Genomic DNA, 22881 nt, shown 5'->3' with positions numbered 1-22881 from the left:
TTAATAAACTTTATAATGTTTTGAATGTTTATAACAGTATATAACATGTTTTGATTTTGTCGTTCCTAATAGGGTGAAACCGCAAAGGTGACGAGGTGAGTGTGTGTAGTTTGTGGGGTTTCCAACAAAAAGGTAATATGAGGACTTTGGAAACCATGGTTGGGTGGGCTACATGTGGGAGTAGAAGATCAGTGCTCCCTTGTCAATGCAAGATATTTTTGTGTTTCAATGTAGTGTTTGTGATGTGTAGAGTTAAATTTTTCGTATTCGCCCTGATGGGCTAGAGAAGAGGACGGGTTGAGGACCGTAGACCCGAGACCGCGAAGCTAGCCGAAGGTCCCCTCTAGCGCCGCCTCACAGGGATACGTATCATCTTTATAGAAAACTTAAAACAGGAAAGTTACTTTTTCTGGTTCCAGTCAGATGGAATCTCATGTTTTATACCGTTATCACGATGAAATGGAACCATATTCAGAATTGCCTGAAGTGCATAACATTTTCGCCGAAGAGCGGTCCGATTGAAGGATTTCTGCATAATATACCGAAACCGTTGAAACCTTTCGAAGTAATTCACAAAGACCATTCCGGCCGGTTGACAAACATAGTTCAAAAAACACCTACTTGTTGTAGTCGACTCTTGTTCCAAGTTTGTCAAATTGTATCCAACGAAAACTACCGCTACTAAAGAAGTTATGGACGCGTTAAGTGAATATTTTAAATAGTACAGCAGACTACGTTACATCGTTTCCGATAGAGGGTCTTGTTTCACTTCGAATGATTTCAACAAACTCACTGAGGAAAATGATATACAACACATTAAGATAGCCACATTTTCGCCAGAAGCAAACGGTCTGATAGAACGTGTCAATAGAAGTTTAGGACCAAGGATTGCAAAATTAGTGGATACAGAAACTAGTACCACTTGGGTAAATACATTAGAAACGGTAGAATTTGCACTAAACAACACTTGCCATAGAATGATCAACGAACATCCCAGCGTAATGTTATTCGGTGTTAATCAAAGAGGGAAAGTTCCAGATCACATCAAAGAAAATATTTTAGATCAAGAAACTAGAGATTTGACCACGGTTAGACAACTTGCAGACATCAGACAACGTACCGCACAACAATACAATAAAAGTTATACAGACCCCAAGAGAAAACAACCAACGCTATATAAAAAAGGTGGTTATGTCGTGGTAAGGAACAAAGATGCTACCGTAGGGTCATCTAAAAAATGTGTGCCTGTGTTCAAAGGCCCATTTGTTATAACAGAGGTGTTAGAAAATGGTCGCTATGCGATACAAGACGTAGAAGGGTTTCAAAAAAGTCGAATCCCTTACAAGGGCATTTGGGCAGCACACAACATGAAACATTGGCATCGGGGGTCAACACACTTGGTCGAGAATAATGGTTTGCAAGATTCACAACAGCCCGATTCGACGTCAAACAATGTTACAGAACAACTTTTAGAACTATCACTTATAGACATTTTTAACGTTCCGTAAGGCAACCGTTTCGAAAAGAGTCATGTGATCTTTGTAGTCAGGATAGCCGAATTGTAGCATATTTATACGTTGATCACTACCCTTTCGTTTAGATCAGACATGACCAAAAAGAGAACGGGGAAAATTCAAAATATTGGCAACTTATAACAGTGTGTTAGTAAGCTTGTATTCACGCAAGCTATAAAACAATAACAAATCAAAACATTTGTTCTCTTTTGTACGCTCTTTCTGTGCATTCGGGTCGTGTGTGTGTAAATTGCCGAAAATCATCGGCACCGCCGTGTCAAAGAAGAACACATTTGGTTTAGATAGCTAGTGTAAACTGTTCTAGTTATTAAGCAATTAGAAACTAAGATATATAATATTTTTTTACTCTCTCGAGAGCGCAAGAGTGAGTGTGATGTTATTATGTTTGTGGGCGTTGTCGGTCGACAGGAAACCAACGATGGTTGAACGAGTTAGTCATTGTTAGACAACGAAAAGAATAAACACACACTCGCCCTCGTCTCCCATAAATTGTTAATTAAAAAACAAATAAAGAAAATAAACTGAATAAACAGAATACATCTAATAAAAGTCTTTCACACTAAAATATGGAATATAGAACTTCGCTGCTTATATGTTAAAAGGGCCGAATACAGTAAAAATTAGAAATTCTTTAGCTAGGCTCCAGAATATTGTTGCTAGAAAAGTGTTTCAAAAATAGCAAAAGTTGTAATCAAACTTATGACAGTGAAAAAATGTAATTCTCTTTTTTTTCTACTTGATAAGATTGGCTGATCTAACATCGTGATTGCGGGCATCCGATTTGCAGATACTTTGAATTTCAGCTACAATTTTTACAAAAATTGTAATTTTAGCATTCCCGTACTTTTGGAACAAATTTCAATCAATATCACTATTTGACGAATCGTTCTTTCGCAAGTATTACTATTAAAAAAATTAACAATTTAATTTTGCCACGCGAATAAATGTTGTTTGTTGTTTGTTATTTATTTTGTTTTTTATTTTAAGATTGTTTATTATTCTATTTTTATGTTTTTTTTTTTTATTTTTCGACATCATTTGATGTGTTGAAAACACCACAATTTTCAGAAAAAATAGAAAACATGAATGAAAAGAATTTAAAATAAAATATATGTTAGAAGGAAAGACAATTGTTTTTCCAGTTCATATCAACTAATTATGCATGTCTTTTGGTTGAAAATTCCTTTAAAATCAGTAAACAAAATGTATGAAAATATGAACTATGTTGGTATGAAGTATGTACCATGTCGTATGAACGGGTTAATTCGTAAACGTAATTGTGAGAACGAACAACGTAATTATACTACTGGTATGAACATGGCATTAAAGCCATTATTTTTCAGCTATACCTAAAGGTAGAATTAGACTGACATAACCATAACGCCATAATGCTAAGTTTACATTTACGAAATCCACTCGATTTCAACTGTCAATTCCATAGCTCAAACGTCAAATGAAATCTCATCTGGATTTCATTTGACGTTTATCCTATGGATTTGACAGTTGAAATCGAGTGGATTTCGTAAATGTAAACCAAGCTTAAGGCCATATCAATCAGCTGATTGAACCAAACCTTTGGAAATCAATGTATTCGATTAGTTGTAACATAACAGCTCTGTTCCTTTACGTGCAAGAATCTTCAAGTTTTACAACTTTTTACTCGAAAAACGTTCCTTTACTTCAGACACCATACAATTCATATGGAAGCAGATTACAACTTTTGCTACTTTTGCCGGTTTTACCACTTTCAAAAGTAAAGGAACAGACCAAACATAATGCCATAGCCATAACCATAAGAAACCAATTGAGTTTTGGTTTTCTATGGTTATGGCGTTATGGCTATGTCACGTCTAATTCTACCTTAATTCTCAGCGCGACGTAAAACAAATATTCACCAACCAACCACAACAACGCTCTCTGAGCGTCCGTATTACCCAAATACGTTGAGTCCAAAATCACATTTAAAACACAAAATGCCGACCGAAACTTAAATGTTTTCATTCGTAAAACAAATAATATTTCAGATTCACTTTGGCAGTTTTGTTGTGATCTGTGTTTACTTTTTATTTTTAAAGTAAGCCCACTTAATCACATATTTGTTGTTTTTAAATTTTAAACAACAAGTTTTTAAAGTGTGTGTAGTTAAAATTGATTTCCTTTAGGGAAGGGCAGAGAATACTAGATTCGTCCAACGCCACTTGGACTCATCAGTTTTCTTAGTTCTTTGCATTGAAGCAAAGAACTCTTCCCCAATTTTATGACGACTCGAGCTCAAGAATAAATGTGACCGACGAATTCGTTTAAATGCGAGTTCAATTATTTTCGACAAACTATCAACAAATGCTCTGTTCCAGAACCTGCAAGAAGCTACTAATTTTTACTACGATAATAATTTTTTCTTTATGTTATCGGAAAAAATAGTAAAAATTAGTGGATTCTTGCAGTACTGGAACAGACCAATAGTTATGATGATTCTCTGCATTGTGGAGACGCATAACAGTGGGAGTAGTTAATTTGGTTTGCATATGCGGCTACGAGAGTTTTTGAATGTTTCCCAGCAAAAAAGTTTGGAAGTAGTGCAATGCAGAGTTATGATTTCAATACATCTTTCGATGCCATCCACAGGAAGTTGTGAAAATGTACGGCGCTCGATACATTTTGGAAGCACTCGCTTAAAGATCCCTAGCCAAGCAAGCCAATTTTTTGATTCCTACAGTCGCAGTCTTTTTTTTTTTGAACACAAGAAAGAGTGTTAAAATTCTAAGAATTTGTTTTATAAAAAGTAAAGAAATATAAACTAAAGTTATGAACATTGCTGTAATTCACGAGACGCAAATTATTTTTGAAGTGGAGTTGGAGTTTTTTGGAAATCTGAACTGAAGTAGGAGGAAACATGAAAACCATTTGGATGATGAAGAAGCAATATCAATTTCGATGTCATAAAAAGCAGAGTAGAGGAAGTAAACTTAGTTACGATCAAATTTAATGGAGAGATTTTATAATTTATGTTAATGTAATAAAGTTAATATTCTTGTTTTACACGAATTAGCAATGTATTTTATTTATTTTGGGATATTTGCAATGGCTTGCATTTTATAACATCTTTAGATTGCATTTAAATTCAATCCAAAACACTACATCAAAGGCTGTGATTTGGATCGAAAATGGAGTGCATCCTAGCTGTGTGCCGTGGAAGCAAAATGGAGTGCATCCTAGCTGCGAGCTCTCTTGTAAAATTCATAGGTGAATTCATAGGAAATGATGTACTCCAGCGGCAATTGTTCTAGTGATTTAACAGCATTCGCGGATGCAAACTTTTTGCTGGGTTTCTGATGAATTCGCATGTGTTCATGTGATTGTTTTCAACGCACAACACGTCACACAACGGATCGTATGTGCAGAGGCCTTTATGATGATCAGTAATGGAATTCTGTAATAGCTTGTTAACACTTATGCCCCGAAATCCACTGGTTTTCACGAAATCTTGAAATACACCCCGTTGTTTACACTTATTTTTGGTTGATTTCAAACATACAACAATAATCAAGGTAGATGCATATGTATAGCTGATCAAACATGAATTTTCAAAATATGTTTAATTTGTCGTTAAAGATATACGACAACATACACAGAAATTAACTACTTTATTTCGAAAATCTTCGTAAAATTGTGTATATGTACTCTATGTCATAATTACTTGTATAATACTAAAAAAGTACAAATAAACAATTTTTTTATCGTTGAAGCATCTTAATCCCGTACTCCGAAAACAAGCTAAATTACATTTCTGCGTAGAAACTTGCAGCTTGTTTGCTGGCATCTGATTGGCTGATACGTTGATTTTAACATTTCTGCTAGAGTTTTTGAAATTCGTACCGTATTTCCATTCCGGACCTGTAATGGAACTCTCTATTTCTTTTTTGAGTTACCGTCAAAAATCCGTAAAATTAAAGTACTAATAATTTTGGTAATTAGCGATGTTTGTCGGTAAGTTAGCGACGGATAAAAAGTCGTCGTAATGTTCTACCGATAGGAAGAGTGTTGACAGCTTTTATTTGAACTTTTATTCATAAATTTGCGTTTTAGTTTTACCGATTTTTGTCGGAAACTCGAAAATGAGTTAAAGAATCCAACTACTGTTTCAAAAAAAAATGTATATGAAAGCAATTTTTTACATTTCGCTCATTTTACCATGCAGAAATTACAGGAACGCAATGAAAAATAAACATTGTAAAAAGTAATTTATTTTTTCACTTGTTATAAAAATTTCGATATTAAATTTTTTTGTTGCAGCAATTTACTATCTACCTTGTTTATTGTGAAACGTGAAAAGTGTTGCAACTTTTGGTATTTTTTTTTAGTCAAAAACAGGGTTGTATGTCATGAGTACTGCGATTTCGACATTGATTTCACTGAAATCACGATATGAAATGATTTCATTTTTGTATGCAAAATCATGTAAATTTTGCTTGATTTGGCGCGAAATCACGGAACGCCTATGAAATCACGAAAGGATGCCGAATGTAAACCGAGCATAACATAAAAAAGTCGGTAAGATTAAAATGCTTATAATTTCGGTAATCAAAGAATTTTTCGGTAACTACCAAAAACTAACTGTTAACTATCAAAATAAAGCTTCCGCTAAGTCCAACCGATAGCAACAGTGTTGCCAATTTTTTTATTTATTTACTAGTGGACCCGGATCCCGTTGCTGGAGTTTACATTACATTTACAATTCAAAACCCGGTATTTTTACCTGATTTTGTTCGGGTCCATTGTCAAACCGAGTTAATCATTGAAGATTTTAAATTTATCAACCGATTTTGTGTGTAACCTTTCTTTTCTCTTAAGGCCTGGGTACATAAGCTGCTTTTCCTGGTTGCCTTGCTTTCCTGCTTCATTTTTGGCATAATAAAAATAAAAGAATACAGGAGGCCGAGAAAATTTCGAACTGGGTTGCCATTTTCTTTTTTATTCTTTTATCAGAAGCAAGTAAAGCAACCAGGCAAGGCAGCTTATGTACGTAGGCCTTTAAAGACTGTCGGCTTCTTTCGCCCATTTAAGCTGTATGCTAAAACGATCTACTTTTAACGGCAACAGAAAAAGTTGAATTCTCCCGCTTATAAAGACTTGTGCTTGGTTTCCATTTACGAAATGCACTCGATTTCAACTGTCAATTCCATTTCTTTAACGTCAAATGAAATCCAATGGATTTCAGATGAGTTTTCATTTGACGTATACGCAAAGGAATTGACAGTTGTAATTGAGTGGATTTCGTAAATGTAAACCAAGCATTAAATGAAATGTATTTTACACCTAGGATGTTTGATATTTTCTCTAATCTGAAGGAATTCGAATCCCAGAAATCATTTTTAATTATAATCTATAAATTGAAATTTTAAACTATAAAATTAAAATATACAATGGCATGCCCTTATGAATTGTGTAATATCGTTGCTGATGATGCATTATGTGTTACGTGTTGGCTTTGCCTTAATCAATGGCATGTTAAATGTGCTCGCATTAATGCAAAAGTAGTTGACACTATTCGAGAAAATGTTGGTGTCCGTTGGTGCTGCCCACAATGCAGGAAACTCTCTGCAGAGTTTTATAATTTTGTCAAAGATCTCCGGTCGGAGTTAAATTCAATTAAAAATGACTTCACATCGTTGTCGTCTCGTTTTAAGAGTTTTTCGAATTTATTTGAAAAATATCAAGAATTGGACGAATTTGTATCATCACCTGCTAGTGCTGGCCAGAAACGAAAAAGGACTGCGAAAAAGGTACCAACTAAATTAGTGCCTAGTCGTTTCTGAGGGGAGTGTTACGGAAGACACGTCCTCGGCCAAAGCCTCAGATAAGACCGAGACTGTTAATGTGCACTCTTATGCTGGTGTTGCGTCACGGGTGGCCCCGGGGGTTAAAACGGGTTCAGAGAAGTTGACAACTAATCATGAACTGATGAGTATTGAAGGTGTTGGTCTCCAGAAGAATACACAATCTACTCAACAGATTCAGGAGATATCACTTCCTGGACCAGTTGTTCCTTCCGAGGTTGCTTCTGCCAAAACTGAGCAATTCCTACAAGCTGTCCAGGGACCGTTGTCAAATGCTCTGGCCTTGAAAGCGGTCTTTGTAGCTAGGTTTTCCTCAAATACTACAGCTGATGATATAAATTATTATCTAAAATTGATGGACATTATTTTTTAAAGTGCTATAAGTTTAGGTCAGCATTTTCAGGAAATAAATCCTCTTTTAAAGTTGTAGTGAATGAAAATATCTTTATGCAACTAATATCGAAGGAATTTTGGCCTGTTAAAGCATTTGTGGAAAGAACAGATAATGTAGCTTATTTGCCTCAAAGACAGTCTACATTATCAAAAAACTAATTAGTTCATTCTCTATTTGCTATCAGAATGTAAGAGGGTTAAATACAAAATCAACTCGCTTATTTACTGATAGGTTCGGATTCGATTATAATGTTATTGTATATTCAGAAACGTGGTTAAAACCATCCGTGTTAAGTAGTAAGATTTTATGTTCTAACTATCAAGTGTTTAGAAAGGATCGTATTAATAAAAAAGGCGGAGGGGTCCTTATTGCAGTTGATTCTAAATATTCCGCTAACTTAATTGAACCTAACTTTTCTGATATTGAATTTATTGCCACATCTATTGAATTAGGCAATTATAAGTTATTTGTCATTTGTTCTTATATACCTCCGTCATCACAACTTGATATTTATAAGAAGCATATATTAGCAATAAACTCAGTAATTAAAAACATGAATGATTCTGATAGAATTTTGGTTCTTGGCGATTTTAATATGCCGTCTGTTAAGTGGCTTAAATTGCCTGATTCTGAAGCATTAACTCCCTTAACATCCGACGCAAATACAAATCAAGATACATTTGAGATTGTTAATTCAGTCGCCGCCGACAAAATTTGGGATCGCGAGCCGCCGCCGGTCTCCGAAGGGTTGAGCCGCCGCCAACAGCAAAATCGATTCGCTTCGTTGTCTGCTTCCAGTGGAAGTTCCACTTCTTCCAAGAAAATTAAAGCTCTGTTCCAGAACTAAAAAAGTTTTTACAATTTTTCCACTTTTACACATTTTGCGTTCCCGTACACAAAATTTATGTATATGAAAATCGTTTACGACTTTTACCACTTTATAAAGTACGGGAACAGGCCAAAAATGTAAACAAATGTCCGTCCACTATACAGTGTTGGTTAACATCAGCTTCGTTCCAGTACTTTTTTAATGATAAAAGTGTCAAAAGAGCAAACTGTCGAAAATGAGTTCCACATACACATTTTTCCAAAATGTACGGGAACGGAAAAATGGCAGAAACGTCAAAAAAACTGGAACAAATGTCAAAGTCGGCGTGTCAGCTCGCTCAAATTTGTCATGTAAAAAGTTTCTAAAGAGAGAGCCATTCAGCGCCATTTTTTGTTCAAAGAGAAGTGAACATTTTGCAACTTTTTTGGTGTACGGGAACGCATTTCGGGTAAAAATGTGCAAAAATGTGTTAAATGTGTAAAAACTTTTTAGTTCTGGAACGAAGCTATCATTTATTTTTGTTGTCATCAAATGAGTATACGTTCCAGGGGCTGGATTCTTGTTCTATGAAAATTTGGAATGAAAAATATTTCCTTTATAATTTTTTTCATTTGACAGTTTTCTCCTTTATAAAAGTTTTCATTTCACATTTTCATAGAAACAGAATTGAGCCCCAGGACAGAACGGAGTATAATAGTACGTTTACACAAGCGCATAATAATACGTTTACATATAACCAGATTTTCATTTGATTTTTTTTGTACTTCACCTTTTGCTTTTCAAAACTAATTAAGTGGGGTACACACGATTAGTTTTGAGTGTCAGTATTGCTCAAATAATCGGTAGCTTGCCAGTGAGGCCGCTAAATTTTGTCAGTCATCAGGCAACCACAAAATATTTTGTGATTGCTGGACAGTTTCACATTTATCGATAGTTCCGAAAAATCGACAGTCAAAACTGATCATGTGTACCGCGCTTTACTCTCTTGCCATCATGCAAGAAAAAATGTTTACAACATGGGTCTATATAAGATTGAACGATATGGTCAGCTGTTTTCGCACAATCTGGAAAATTCATTATTATGTTGAATACGTTGTATAAAAACATAAACAAATATTAAGATGGCTTGATAAATTTTCTTGATGTTGTTGTGCTCTTTATGGCCGATTAAATAAGTCTTGGTCTAAAACATTACAATTTGATGGTACGTTCACATTGAACATTTTATCATGATGATGGTTATAGTTTTATTGGTTGGTTGAAGTTTTCATAGATTATTAGTCGAGTACTCTCAAGATAAACCAGTTCACAATCAGAATAACGGGATTGTGAATAACATTTTAAACTTAAAGAAATTGTAAATAAGTCTTCATTCTCATTGATTTTTAAATAATTTATCCTGAAATTAAATTGAAATTCTGCGGCATTTTGAATAGTTGGAATAAAGTTGTCATTTAGAAATTAAATATATTTGAACTATGTAAATATCAAGTCAAGAATTAGGTTCCACCAGAGTTGCAATTTGATCGATGATGGCAGTATAAGTTGAATCCACAATGTCACCCACTACATATGCCACGTTTTATCGACCATTTCCTGTAATCATTGAGCAAGTTAAGTTGCATAAAAAGTTATATCACTCTCATTCAAGTTAAATTGGGGTTAATTTGTGACAATAAAAGCGGCATTAATTTATTAAAATAAATTTTCTAATATTTTGGATCTGGTGCAAATACGATAAAATCGTCATAGTTCTCATTATAATTATTTACCATAATTTATCTCTCCTAAAGTATATAATTTGATATTTCCGGTTAGGTAATTATATGTATTTTTGTTTTATTTCCTCATTTAGAATATTGTGGCTTCAGTCCTGTGAACAATATATTGGGACTGACCACAATATTTCGTAAGGTAAACCTAACATCACCATTAAAAATTGTATTTGTGGTCTAAAATACGATGTATAGATGGTGACATCAAAATGCCACATGAGACGCCTAGTTCCGATGACTGTCATCATACCACATTATTTTGAGTAGGGTGTCAAAAAAACCGGTTTTTCCAAACAAAACGGTTTTCGGTTAACCGAAATTTTCAGTTCTTTCAAAAACCGGTTTTCGGTTTTCAAAAATTTTCAAAACCGGTTAACCGGTTTAAACCGGTTTTGTAAAATAGGTACAAAATTGCTCATAATTGATAACTATTTGATTAAAAATGTGCGGCAAGGGGTAAATTAGGTTAGGTTAGGTTGATAAGAGGGGTGATACTAGATCACCACATGCCCATGTGGACATACACTTAAGCCATAAGTAGGCCTGTTGTGCGCTCTAATTTTGGGTTATGGAAGGATTATCCTTTTTTTTGACTTAGTCTAGGATCTCTGTCCTATTTACATAGTCTCTGATCTTTTTGAACTCGATTGTCCTAATTTGGTCGAGTCCTGGTATAATGTCATTCCCTAGTAACTGGGTTCTCAGATTTGTGAAGGCTTGACAATGGCAGAGGTAATGTTCCAACGTTTCGTCGTCCTCTCCGCATGCTCTGCATTCACTGTTTTCTGCACAACCTATTTTGTGCTGGTGCGATTTTAGACCTAGTTGACCTGTAAGGATTCCTGTCAGTCTACTAATATCTTTTTTACTTAGTAAAAGTAATTCTTTTGTTTTGTCCTCGTCTGGGTTTCCCCATAGGATTTTTGTGTTTTTTCCCTTCTCTCCACTACTCCAGAGGGATACATGTGCATTTTTTGCCCATGTCTTTAGTTCTAGTCGCGTAGCTTTAAACGGCTTAGCGTTTTCTAGACTTACCGTTGGTTGCTCCTTGGCTTGTTTTGCCAAGGAGTTTGCTATTTCATTACCCCTAATCCCGGTATGCCCTGGTTCCCATATAATGTTTACCTTACCGTGTTGGGAGTAATTATTTATAGATTTAATACATTCCAAGACAGTTCTAGATTTCACTGTCTTGGTTGATATAGCTCTAATGGCTGCTTTGCTATCCGTAAGGATATTTACAGTGGTAGGCCTTGTGTGTGTATCAAACCAAAGCAGACACTCTGTTATCGCCCGGAGTTCTGCCTGCAGGATCGTGTTATGATCCGGCAGACGGAGGGAGATTTCCGTTTCCGGTTCCATTATATAAAGACCCAGTCCGGTTCTCCCCCCTAGCACAGCCCCATCCGTAAACCCACAGCTTCCAGCGGGAATCTGTGCTAGAGCTCCCTCGATCCACATGTCTCTGTCAGGTATTGACACTTCACACAAGGCTACTTCACTAGTTTCAGGTATACGGTCCGATACTACCTGATTTATAGATTCACCCGTTGTGACCTTTAATATGTTTTGGTGGTATGTTTGGTGGCTCTTTTCGATCCACTCGCTCATCGACTTTAGCCTTACAGCTGCGATGGCTGCCTCATACCTTACCTGAATCTCTATTGGGTGTACAAACAAAATTGTTTCTAGAGCCCTAGTCGGTGTGGTCCTCATTGCTCCGCTAATGCTTAGGCAGCATGTTCTTTGGACCTTTTGCAATATTTCCACATTGCATTTTTTGTCCATGGCTGTCCACCATACCACAGACGCGTAGGTTAGAATTGGTCTAATTAATCTTCTGTATAGCCAGTGTATCATCCTAGGATTGAACCCCCATTTTGAGCCTATCGCCCTTCTGCAGGTTGAGGTTGTTGGCCCTTTCTTGTATATGGTCTTTCCATTTAAGTTTCCTATCCAGAATTACTCCTAGATATTTAACTGTGCAAGAGATATTTATTGTCTTATCTAGAAAAACTGGTTCCTCGTAGTGCCCCATTTTCGTTTTCCTAGTGAATAGACATAATTCTGTTTTTTCTGGGTTGACGTTCAGACCTCTCGGCCTGGCCCAGTTAAAAGCAATTTTTAGAGCCGTTTCTGCTCTACGACAGAGTTGATTCGGATTCTTTCCCCTCAGAAGTATTATAACGTCGTCTGCGTAGCAGACTGGGTCAAATCCTTCTTCGGTTAGGGTCCTCAAGAGACTGTTTATGGTGGTAACCCACAACAGAGGTGAAAGTATCCCTCCCTGTGGCGTTCCTTGTCCAACTTTGTCTCTTATTTTCACGTCGTATAGCCCGCAGCTTATCCATCTATTCCTTAGCATGTGGTTTATCCAGTTCCTTAAGGCCCTGTCTACCTGAAACTCGTCTAAGGAGTGGATAAGTGTCTCAGTGCTTACGTTATTGAAAGCGCCTTCGATGTCGATGCATACAGCAAGTGTGTACATTTTCATTTCGAAGGTTCTTTCTATGTGGTGTACTACCTCATGCAATGCGGTTTCCACTGATCTGCCTTTAACGTATGCATGTTGTTTGAATTTAAGCATATCGTTGGGGATCTTACTCTTTATCATGGTGTCGACTGTCCGTTCCATTGTTTTGAGTAAGAATGAAGTTAAACTTATCGGTCGATAAGATTTTGGTGTTGCATAACTTGCCTTGCCAGGTTTGGGTATAAAGACTACCCTTGCCTCCTGCCAGGCTATAGGAGTGTATGCAAGTTTTAAGCATGCATTGAAGATCCCGACCAGTTTGGACGCAATAAAGTCCACTTCCCTCTGTAATAAAGCCGGGAAGATCTGGTCTGGTCCAGCTGCTTTATATGGTGAAAAGCTTAAAATGGCTTGTTGGGCCATTAAGCTGTCGATCTTTGGTGCTTCTTCCGATGAGTTAATACATTCCGTCGATGCCTCAGTGTTAACCATGGTATTCTGCGGGAAGTGCGTTTTCATCAGAAGGCCTAGAGTTTCTTCTGTTGTTTCAATCCTTTTTCCATTTCCATCGACCAATTGCTCGGTCTGTGTATGGGTTTTAGATAGAAACTTTTTAATCTTTGAAACGTCATTTACACTATCCACCTGTTCGCAGAAAAGCTTCCAGGAGTTTCGTTTGGCGTTTCTTGTTATTTTGTTGTATTCCTTTAATTTTGCCTGATAGTTGTCCCAGAATACAGTTCCTTTTTTACGTTTGGCCCTATTATAAAGTCTGCGGACCTCCTTGCCTTTATTCCGAATTTCCCCTGTCATCCAGGGTTTTTCGTAGGCGGATTTCCTCTCTCGAAGGGGACAACTTTCCTCGAAAGACTTTACTAGTGCCTCAGTTAACTTTAGGACATCTCTCTCTATGTCCTCCTTACTTAGGCATTCCTCATCTGGTTGCCCAAGTCTTTCTTTTACTCGTTTTCCGAACTTTGTCCAATTTGTTTTGGATTTGTTTCGGAAGGTTATCGGGTTAGGCGATGGCCTAGCTATTTTAAATCTAATATACTTATGGTCTGAGAAGGAGTGTTCCTCCAGGACCCTCCACTCGTGTACCTCGTTTATTAAATTTTCTGAACATATCGTTATATCTAGTACTTCCTCCCTAATTCTATTAACAAAGGTTGGCGTATTCCCGGTGTTAAGTGTAATTAGGTCGTTAGTATTTAAGTAATCTATAAGGGCTTGTCCCCTTTTGTTAATGTTAGCACTACCCCACGAGATGTGGTGAGAGTTAGCATCGCTACCTACTAGTACTTCGTTACCTGTTTGCTTTATCCTTCTCACCAGTTGCTGCAATTCCGACGAAGGTGGTAATGTCGGGGAGTCGAACGGCAGGTATAATGATGCTAGGTATATGTTACCATTCCCCTGCTTCAATACTGTAACGTCCGACGATGACAACTCTGGAGAAAAAAGAAAGCATAAGTTTTTGTGGCATATAATGCAGGTCCTCGGTCGGGATCCCGTATTTGCGTAAAAAAGTTGATAATTTATATGGTTAAGTCCAGAAACCTTGTTTTTTATGGTCCAAGGTTCTTGGATTAAACCAATATGTATATTACCTTTAGTTATTTTGTCCATCAGGGCTAGTGTTGCCGTTTCGCTCCGATGGAGGTTGATCTGGATGACCTCAATCATTGGTCCTCCAGAAGGTTGGCTTCTTGGGAGTCGCTAATTTCGTCTGCTCCTCCCTCCTGAAAGCCTTTTGGTAGGTTGACCTCTTGGTTATTTGGTTTGGCAATCTCCTCCTCACCAACTCTTGCCTTTCCAACTTTGAAGTAGACCGAGTTCGAGACGAAGAATGCCTTGCCCTTGGTTTTGACGAGGGGTAAATTAAGTATAACTAATTCTTTATTATATAATTATCTGATAATATCCTTGTTATTTAACATTCAACCTTAAAGTGGAGACAGCAAACATAAGTCAGAAATTGTGCTCTAAGAATAGTAAAAGCCCTTACAAATATACGATTGTGTAACAAAGGAATTAATCTTACATTTTATTAAGTCTGGATTCTCCTTCTTGCAGTGAGAACCTCAAATTATCGTGCCGGAATCAAAATGTACTTTGTTATCGTTACCCTTTACAACCTTAAATTCGACAAGTTCTTAGTTTACTGTAATAATTCAAAAACGTATGAATAACGTCATTCAAACAACCGTGTGATATTACGTATACGCAGTATTTTCATAGATCGTTCAATTGAACTATATTGGAGTTGTGCCATTTTACACTAAATATTTTCAAGTTTAAAGGTATCTGACATTTATAATTTAGCCGTACCTTTTGTTAGTTATGTTTAGTTTACTTTCAGGAATACAATTGTAATGAAATTTTAAAAATATTACTACTTTTTTAAAACCGGTTAACCGACACAAATAACCGGTTTTTTCGGTTAACCGAAAATGACGTTTTTGGCGAAAACCGGTTTCGGTTTTGTAACTCAAAACCGGTTAACCGGTTAACCGGTTTCGGTTTTGGACACCCTAAATTTGAGGGAGCTTTCTGTTGAAATAAAAAAAACACTATCATGAACAAAAACCGATCAACGCCAGAAGAAAAAGTTGCGAACCTGTTATAAAAATTGTATTCCACAAAATGCCGCCACAGTTCAAAGATAACATAATAGAGTACAGAAAAGCAATATAAAAGGGTAATTCGTTATAAATAAAACATATACATCCCTCTCAAAAACGTATTGAAACACAAAAAGTCATGTATTAAATATACAAAAAAACGAAATTTTCATCTTCAAACCCTTAAGGAAAAGTATTTTTTATTTTTGCCTTATTAAGGCGAAGGCCATTTATAGTGATATTTAATTAATTCTCTTTCGAGTTGAGCTGTTAGGCCTTTAGAGATACATTGAAAAATTAGGAGTCTACCGAAGTCCCACGCATCCAACCATTACACTACGTTTCACGGGTGGTAAAGCCGATCTTCAGGTGTATTGGGATGTTGTGTTTGTGGCAGACGAAGGCAAAGCTTGGAAACTAGTATATATATCGCACTTCATTAGATAAATGTATATGCGAAATTATGTCAGTTAATTGAAACTCCAAACTCTTCCTATAGTCCTGCTTGATAATCCCATTTTTTAATGTTCACAAATACTATGGTAAGTTTTATTCCTACATCATTAGTTATTGCTCTTCTATATCAGAAGATTTTATTTTTGATTTGATCATCAATTATTGTCTACTAAAGTTTTGACAAGTTGATGGTGGCTTAGAACGCTAAGACGCCGGCAACCTTGACACTCAGTTGTCGGAGACCCAGGTTCGAATCCCAGCCTGGCTCATGCTGAAATTATTTTTTATTTTTGCCTTATTAAGGCGAAGGCCATTTATAGTGATATTTAATTAATTCTCTTTCGAGTTGAGCTGTTAGGCCTTTAGAGATACATTGAAAAATTAGGAGTCTACCGAAGTCCCACGCATCCAACCATTACACTACGTTTCACGGGTGGTAAAGCCGATCTTCAGGTGTATTAGGATGTTGTTTTTGTGGCAGACGAAGGCAAAGCTTGGAAACTAGTATATATATGGCACTTCATTAGATAAATGTATATGCGAAATTATGTCAGTTAATTGAAACTCCAAACTTTTCCTATAGTCCTGCTTGATAATCCCATTTTTCAATGTTCACAAATACTATGGTAAGTTTTATTCCTACATCATTAGTAATTGCTCTTCTATATCAGAAGATTTTATTTTTAATTTTATCATCAATTATTGTCTACTAATGTTTTGACAAGTTGATGGTGGCTTAGAACGCTAAGACGCCGGCAACCTTGACACTCAGTTGTCGGAGACCCAGGTTCGACTCCCAGCCTGGCTCATGCTGAAATTATTTTTTATTTTTGCCTTATTAAGGCGAAGGCCATTTATAGTGATATTTAATTAATTCTCTTTCGAGTTGAGCTGTTAGGCCTTTAGAGATACATTGAAAAATTAGGAGTCTACCGAAGTCCCACGCATCCAACCATTACACTACGTTTCACGGGTGGTAAAGCCGATCTTCAGGTGTATTGGGATGTTGTTTTTGTGGCAGACGAATGCAAAGCTTAGAAACTAGTATATACAGCTGTGTTCAAAATAATAGGAGTGCCCATACACACCGAGTGAATGGTCAAATAAACATGGTTACACTTCTCTATTTTGGCCAAATTTGTACTTGTTTAACATTGTTAACATCCCAACTGTTAATTCATTAACAGAAATGTGTCAATTTGTTTTAAATTATTTATAAATCGCCTTCAACATTATAAATCACTTTCAAATTTGTTGTTCAAATAAATAGGAGTGTGGAAGAAAAAGGACAATAAAAATATTTTTATTTGAGTTTTGGACCAAACTTGTCAATATTTTAGTTGTTAGTAGTGAATTTAATAGATTTGAAGGCTGTTTGAAAACAAAAAAAGGTCTCTGGATGTGCCCACAAACAGGATATTGTCCTTGCAGCTATTTTCCCAAAATTTGAGCATTTATTGGGAAATCGATGGATTTTGTAAATAAAATCTTTATTGATTAGAGTTGTTTAACACTCTAGCTGTTACCTCGAACAATACATAATGATTGGTTCCCCATAAATTTGTGTATTTTGATCCTTGAGCGGAGTTTTAGCCAGTTTCCCATTAGACCTTTATGTAAGGATCGACCAAAAAAGCGTATCTATAAGGCATTAATTCCTCGGCCAAATAATGTTTTGAGGCCCTTAGCATCTTAACTACACTCAGAACAATTATTTTGTTTATATTTGAAAAATTGGATGATTGGCAGATATGAGCCATTTTTCTAGACGCTTTGTTAAAAAGTTAATTTAAAGTAAATACTTCTGAAGTTGTCCTACGAATATGTTTATTAGGTTTTGCATCGTGTAAAACAGAATTTTCTATGAGAACTAATCTAAAGTAAGTACTTTTGAACGAAAAACGTGAATTTATGTCGAAAAATATAGTACGGTGTATGCCAACCATAGAGTAGTCAAAGCCGGATTATCACATAATATGTAAAATCAATTTCTACCGTTCACGCTTTAAAAAAATTTTGGAATAGAAGTAAAATTGATTGTGCACATAAAGTTAACATCCTGAGGACCTCATAATTTTATTTGGTCGAGGAATAAATGACTTATAAAAGCGCTGTTTTGGCCGATCCTTTCATAAAGGATTAATGAAAACTGGCTGAAATTTGGTTCATGGTTCAAAATACACCAATTTACGGGTTACCAATCATTTTGTATGAGGTAACAGCCAGAGTGTTAAACAACTCTAATCAATAAAGGTTTTGTTTATAAAATCCACAGAATTCCCCAATAAGTGCTTAATTTATTGGAAAAGTCGCCAGAAGGACAATAGCCTGTTTTTGGATACTACCAAAGGACTTTTGTTTTCAAAAAAAAAAAAAAAAATCAAATATATTGTATTGAGTACCATCAACTAAAATATTTACAGTTTTGGTCGTAAATTTAACTAAAAATATTTTTATTGTCCTTTTTCTTCCACACTCCTATTTTTTTGAACAAAAAATTTTAAGACGATTTATAATGTTGGTGTAAACAGTGATTAATTTAATACAAATTGCCACATTTCTGTAAACGAAATAACAGTTGGAATGTCAACAATGTTAACCAAATACAAAATAAGCCAAAATGGAGAAGTTTAACCATGTTTTTTTGGACCATTCTCTTTTGTGTATGGGCACTCCTATTATTTTGAACGTAACTGTATATCGCACTTCATTAGATAAATGTATATGCGAAATTATGTCAGTTAATTGAAACTCCAAACTTTTCCTATAGTCCTGCTTGATAATCCCATTTTTCAATGTTCACAAATACTATGTTATGTTTTATTCCTACATCATTAGTAATTGCTCTTCTATATCAGAAGATTTTATTTTTGATTTGATAATCAATTATTGTCTACTAAAGTTTTGACAAGTTGATGGTGGCTTAGAACGCTAAGACGCCGGCAACCTTGACACTCAGTTGTCGGAGACCCAGGTTCGAATCCCAGCCTGGCTCATGCTGAAATTATTTTTTATTTTTGCTTTATTAAGGCGAAGGCCATTTATAGTGATATTTAATTAATTCTCTTTCGAGTTGAGCTGTTAGGCCTTTAGAGATACATTGAAAAATTAGGAGTCTACCGAAGTCCCACGCATCCAACCATTTTTGATTTGATCATCAATTATTGTCTACTAAAAATTGATGATCAAATCAAAAATAAAATCTTCTGATATAGAAGAGCAATTATTAATGATGTAGGAATAAAACTTACCATAGTATTTGCCCTTCCCTAAAGTAAATCAATTTTAACTACCCCACTTTAAAAACTTGTTGTTTTTAAAATTTGAAAACAACAAATCTGTGATTAAGCTGGGTCTTACTTTAAAAATAAAAAGTAAACACACATCACAACAAAACTGCCAAAGTGAATCTAAAATAGACACACAGCACGGTGGACGATGTGTTTGTTGTTATTTTCGACAAACTATCAACGTAGTTATAATGATTCTCTGCATTGTGGTGACGCATAACAGTGGGAGTAGTTAATTTGGTTTGCATATGCGGCTACAAGAGTTTTTGAGTGTTTCTGTTGAATTCGCATTTAAATGAATTTGTCAGTCACATTTAATCTTGAGCTCGAGTCGTCATAAAATTGGGAAAGAGTTCTTTGCTGCAATGCAAAGAACTAAGGGAACTGATGAGTCCAAGTGGCGTTGGACGAAACTAGTATTCTCTGCCCTTCCCTAAAGTAAATCAATTTTAACTACCCCACTTTAAAAACTTGTTGTTTTTAAAATTTGAAAACAACAAATCTGTGATTAAGCTGGGTCTTACTTTAAAAATAAAAAGTAAACACACATCACAACAAAACTGCCAAAGTGAATATAAATATTATATTTAAAATATTCTCTCAAGCCTAGATTAAAAATGTCACTATATAAAAACGTATAAGATGCATGCGTATAAAAATTTATACCTAAGAAAATGGATTATACAATAATAATCAATAAGAAATTTAACGCCAAATTTATAAATATTTTTTAAATTGTTATAATGGTTAAATATACATATTGTTTAAAGTTGTGCTATTTACATAAGCAGCGGTGTTTTTTTGTGTCGCCCTTTTTGTAGGGCATATGCTGGCGATCAATAAATATGCAAAAATACCTGCACACACATATCCACAAGTATATGCCTATTGCTGAATTCGAACATAAAAGGGAAAAAACTGGTTTGCAGGCAAAGTGCAAATTAAAATAAGGCTAGTCTCTTGTTGATCTCGCTTGAAACGAAACGTTCGCCCTCTCGTCACATAGAAAAGAAACAAAAGTACAACAAAACCACTGTTTAATTACGAATTAAATTCACTTTTCAAATTGTAATGTTTCATTTCTTCCGTTAGAACTTGACCATTTAGCAGAAGTGCAACTTTGTGTTTTCGCACAAAGTGAAAGATGTCAAATTCTAATGAGAATGTACTAAAAATTGGCGCCACTTTGCAGTGTCCATCGTTTGTTTTTATTCTCTCTTTGGTTAAATAAAGAGTTGTTATTCGATCTTCGTCGACTAAAGTAGTTAGTTGGATTTTCGTCCACTATTGGATTTTCGTCCACAACAACATTGTATACAAAAGGTACAGATATTGTTTTCCAAACAATACCTATATATTCAATAAAGGATTGAATCATTTTTATTATAACGAAATTGATGCTGCTGTTGTTTTGTTTTCTTTTTGGTTTTTTTCTTTTTATTGCTCCGCAAACATTGGTCCTAGTCGAACCGGATAAACATTGATTTTTTGAGCCTCGATTGCACATTGGTCCAATCGAGCCGAATACATTGCTTCCAGCAATAGGATTCGGATTCTCTTCACTTGGGAAGCAACAGCAATTGGTTTTTTCGTTGTGTTACAAAGGCGATCTGACTCCGTCATCAACAATAAAGCAACATAAACATCATCATCCCTCATAATTATTGTCATCAACTTCTTTATTATTTAAGCTAGGTGAGTACCGTCAAAGAAGTGAGCATTCGCGAATGTAATTTCTGTTTTACAACAAAAAATAAAGTGCTAAATTAGTTTGCTAACATTCGCCCTACAACGCCGTCGCGTCGTTATAGTTGTTGTTGTTATTCTCTTCAAGAATAACTACATTTCTTATTACTTCGTTAGAGTACTCAAAATAACATCCAAAGTTAAAGAGAGCAGTGATTAATATTTGTTGGTATTCTTTTTCTATTCGAGAAAAATATTAATATCGTTGTTAGTGTATTTTCAATGCATATTCAAATTGCAAAATAAAAGAAATAAAGAAAAAAGAAAAACACTAACAACTCTACTAGCCACCAACCGTTGAGTTGTAACAACAAATACCCATCACTGCAGTCATCTGTTCTGTTGATCGTTCGATCGATATACACACACACGTGTTATAAATATACGAGGTCCGCGCCAAAAGGTAAATATACGAGGGGTGCGTGAAAAGTTTTTTATTCATTCTGAATATTTTAATGAAATTTCTTTTCGAATATTTTTTACAAAATAATTGTTTTTCTTGTTATTGTTGGTAATTAGTGTGCATCTTACAGTCCGTGCACCCTACAATAGGTTAAACATTATTCAAAATTTGTGGATTTTCATCCATTTATTTAAATTTTTTGGAAAGTTTTGATTATTCGTTTGTGTTTCTCTTGAGAAATAATTTGTTTGTGTATTATTCGATACACATATCCGAAATTTAGTGCACTGAGAGAAATTTTGAAGGCTTTCAGTACACAGGGAAAAATAAAAATTTTACGTTTCTTGTCAATTTTGTTCTTTTTATTGTATTTTTCGGTACAATAAATTAAAAATAGTGTAGTTTCGATACATTTGTGTTCTAAACAAAATTTAGTGACTTTTCGAACAGAATATTTTGCAGTTTTATTTTTCGATACATTAAAAACAAAGTTGGGTATTTTTCGATACCGATTTTCACAATTGTTGGTTTATTTCAATTTTTTTGGAATTTTTGAGAAGTTTCTACTATTTTTCGTTTTACATTGGTAATTTGGTACGTTTTATTGTATTTTTCGGTACATTAAAATAAAAAAAGAGTGTATTTTTCGATACAAATTTTACAACCACTTAGAATTTGGCAGATTTTAAGAAAAATCAACACTGATTTCCGACGTTGGCTTGATAAACTTTAGTTGACAAGTTAATATATTATAGCATTTTCGTGCATTGTGAACTACTTCTTCAAGTCAGGTTGTTTTGGTCCATTTTAGAAAGGACATTTTTGAATTCATTCAAATTTTATTTCGATTTTCATCGTTATGTCGGTTACTCCTCTAGACAGATTCATCAGAGCTACAGATGCTCTCATTACGTTTGATTCCAACTTCACTTCTCTCCGAGATGAAGATCTGGATATCTATATTCTTGAAGCTCAGGCAGCCGAATTTAAAGTAATGTGGAAAAAAGTAAAAGAGATGTTTGACGAATGTCTTAATTTCCTAAAAACTGCTGATAAACCCGATCCCAATGGCATTACATCAGCAGAGTGTAAATATCAGGTAGCTTTCAAGGCCTATATAAATACAATTGCAATGATAAATCGGAAAATTGATGAACATAGAGCTAGGTCGATGAATTCTTCTCCCACTTCTGGCGAAAGATTTTCTGTTCCTGAAGGTTTGAATATAACTAGATCATCAGCTGAAGTATCCGCTTCATACAATGATAATGTTTTCCATAGTTTAAACCTTCCACCATGTGATATGGACATTTTCAATGGCGATTTTCTTTCATGGCCTAAGTTTAGGGATCTTTTTTCTGCATTGTTTATTGACAACAAGCGCTTGAGTGACATAGAAAGGCTATGTCACTTATTGAAGAAAACTAGTGGCGAAGCGAAAGATATTGTTTCAAAATTCCCTTTGACGAATAGGAGTTTTAATTTGGCTTGGAATGCTTTGAAGGAGACGTACGACAAT

Source organism: Musca autumnalis, unplaced genomic scaffold (assembly GCF_047663935.1).
Source record: "Musca autumnalis isolate F117 unplaced genomic scaffold, ASM4766393v1 scaffold_4, whole genome shotgun sequence".
Taxonomy (NCBI): Eukaryota; Metazoa; Arthropoda; class Insecta; order Diptera; family Muscidae; genus Musca; species Musca autumnalis.
Note: the sequence above shows the minus strand (reverse complement) of the source record.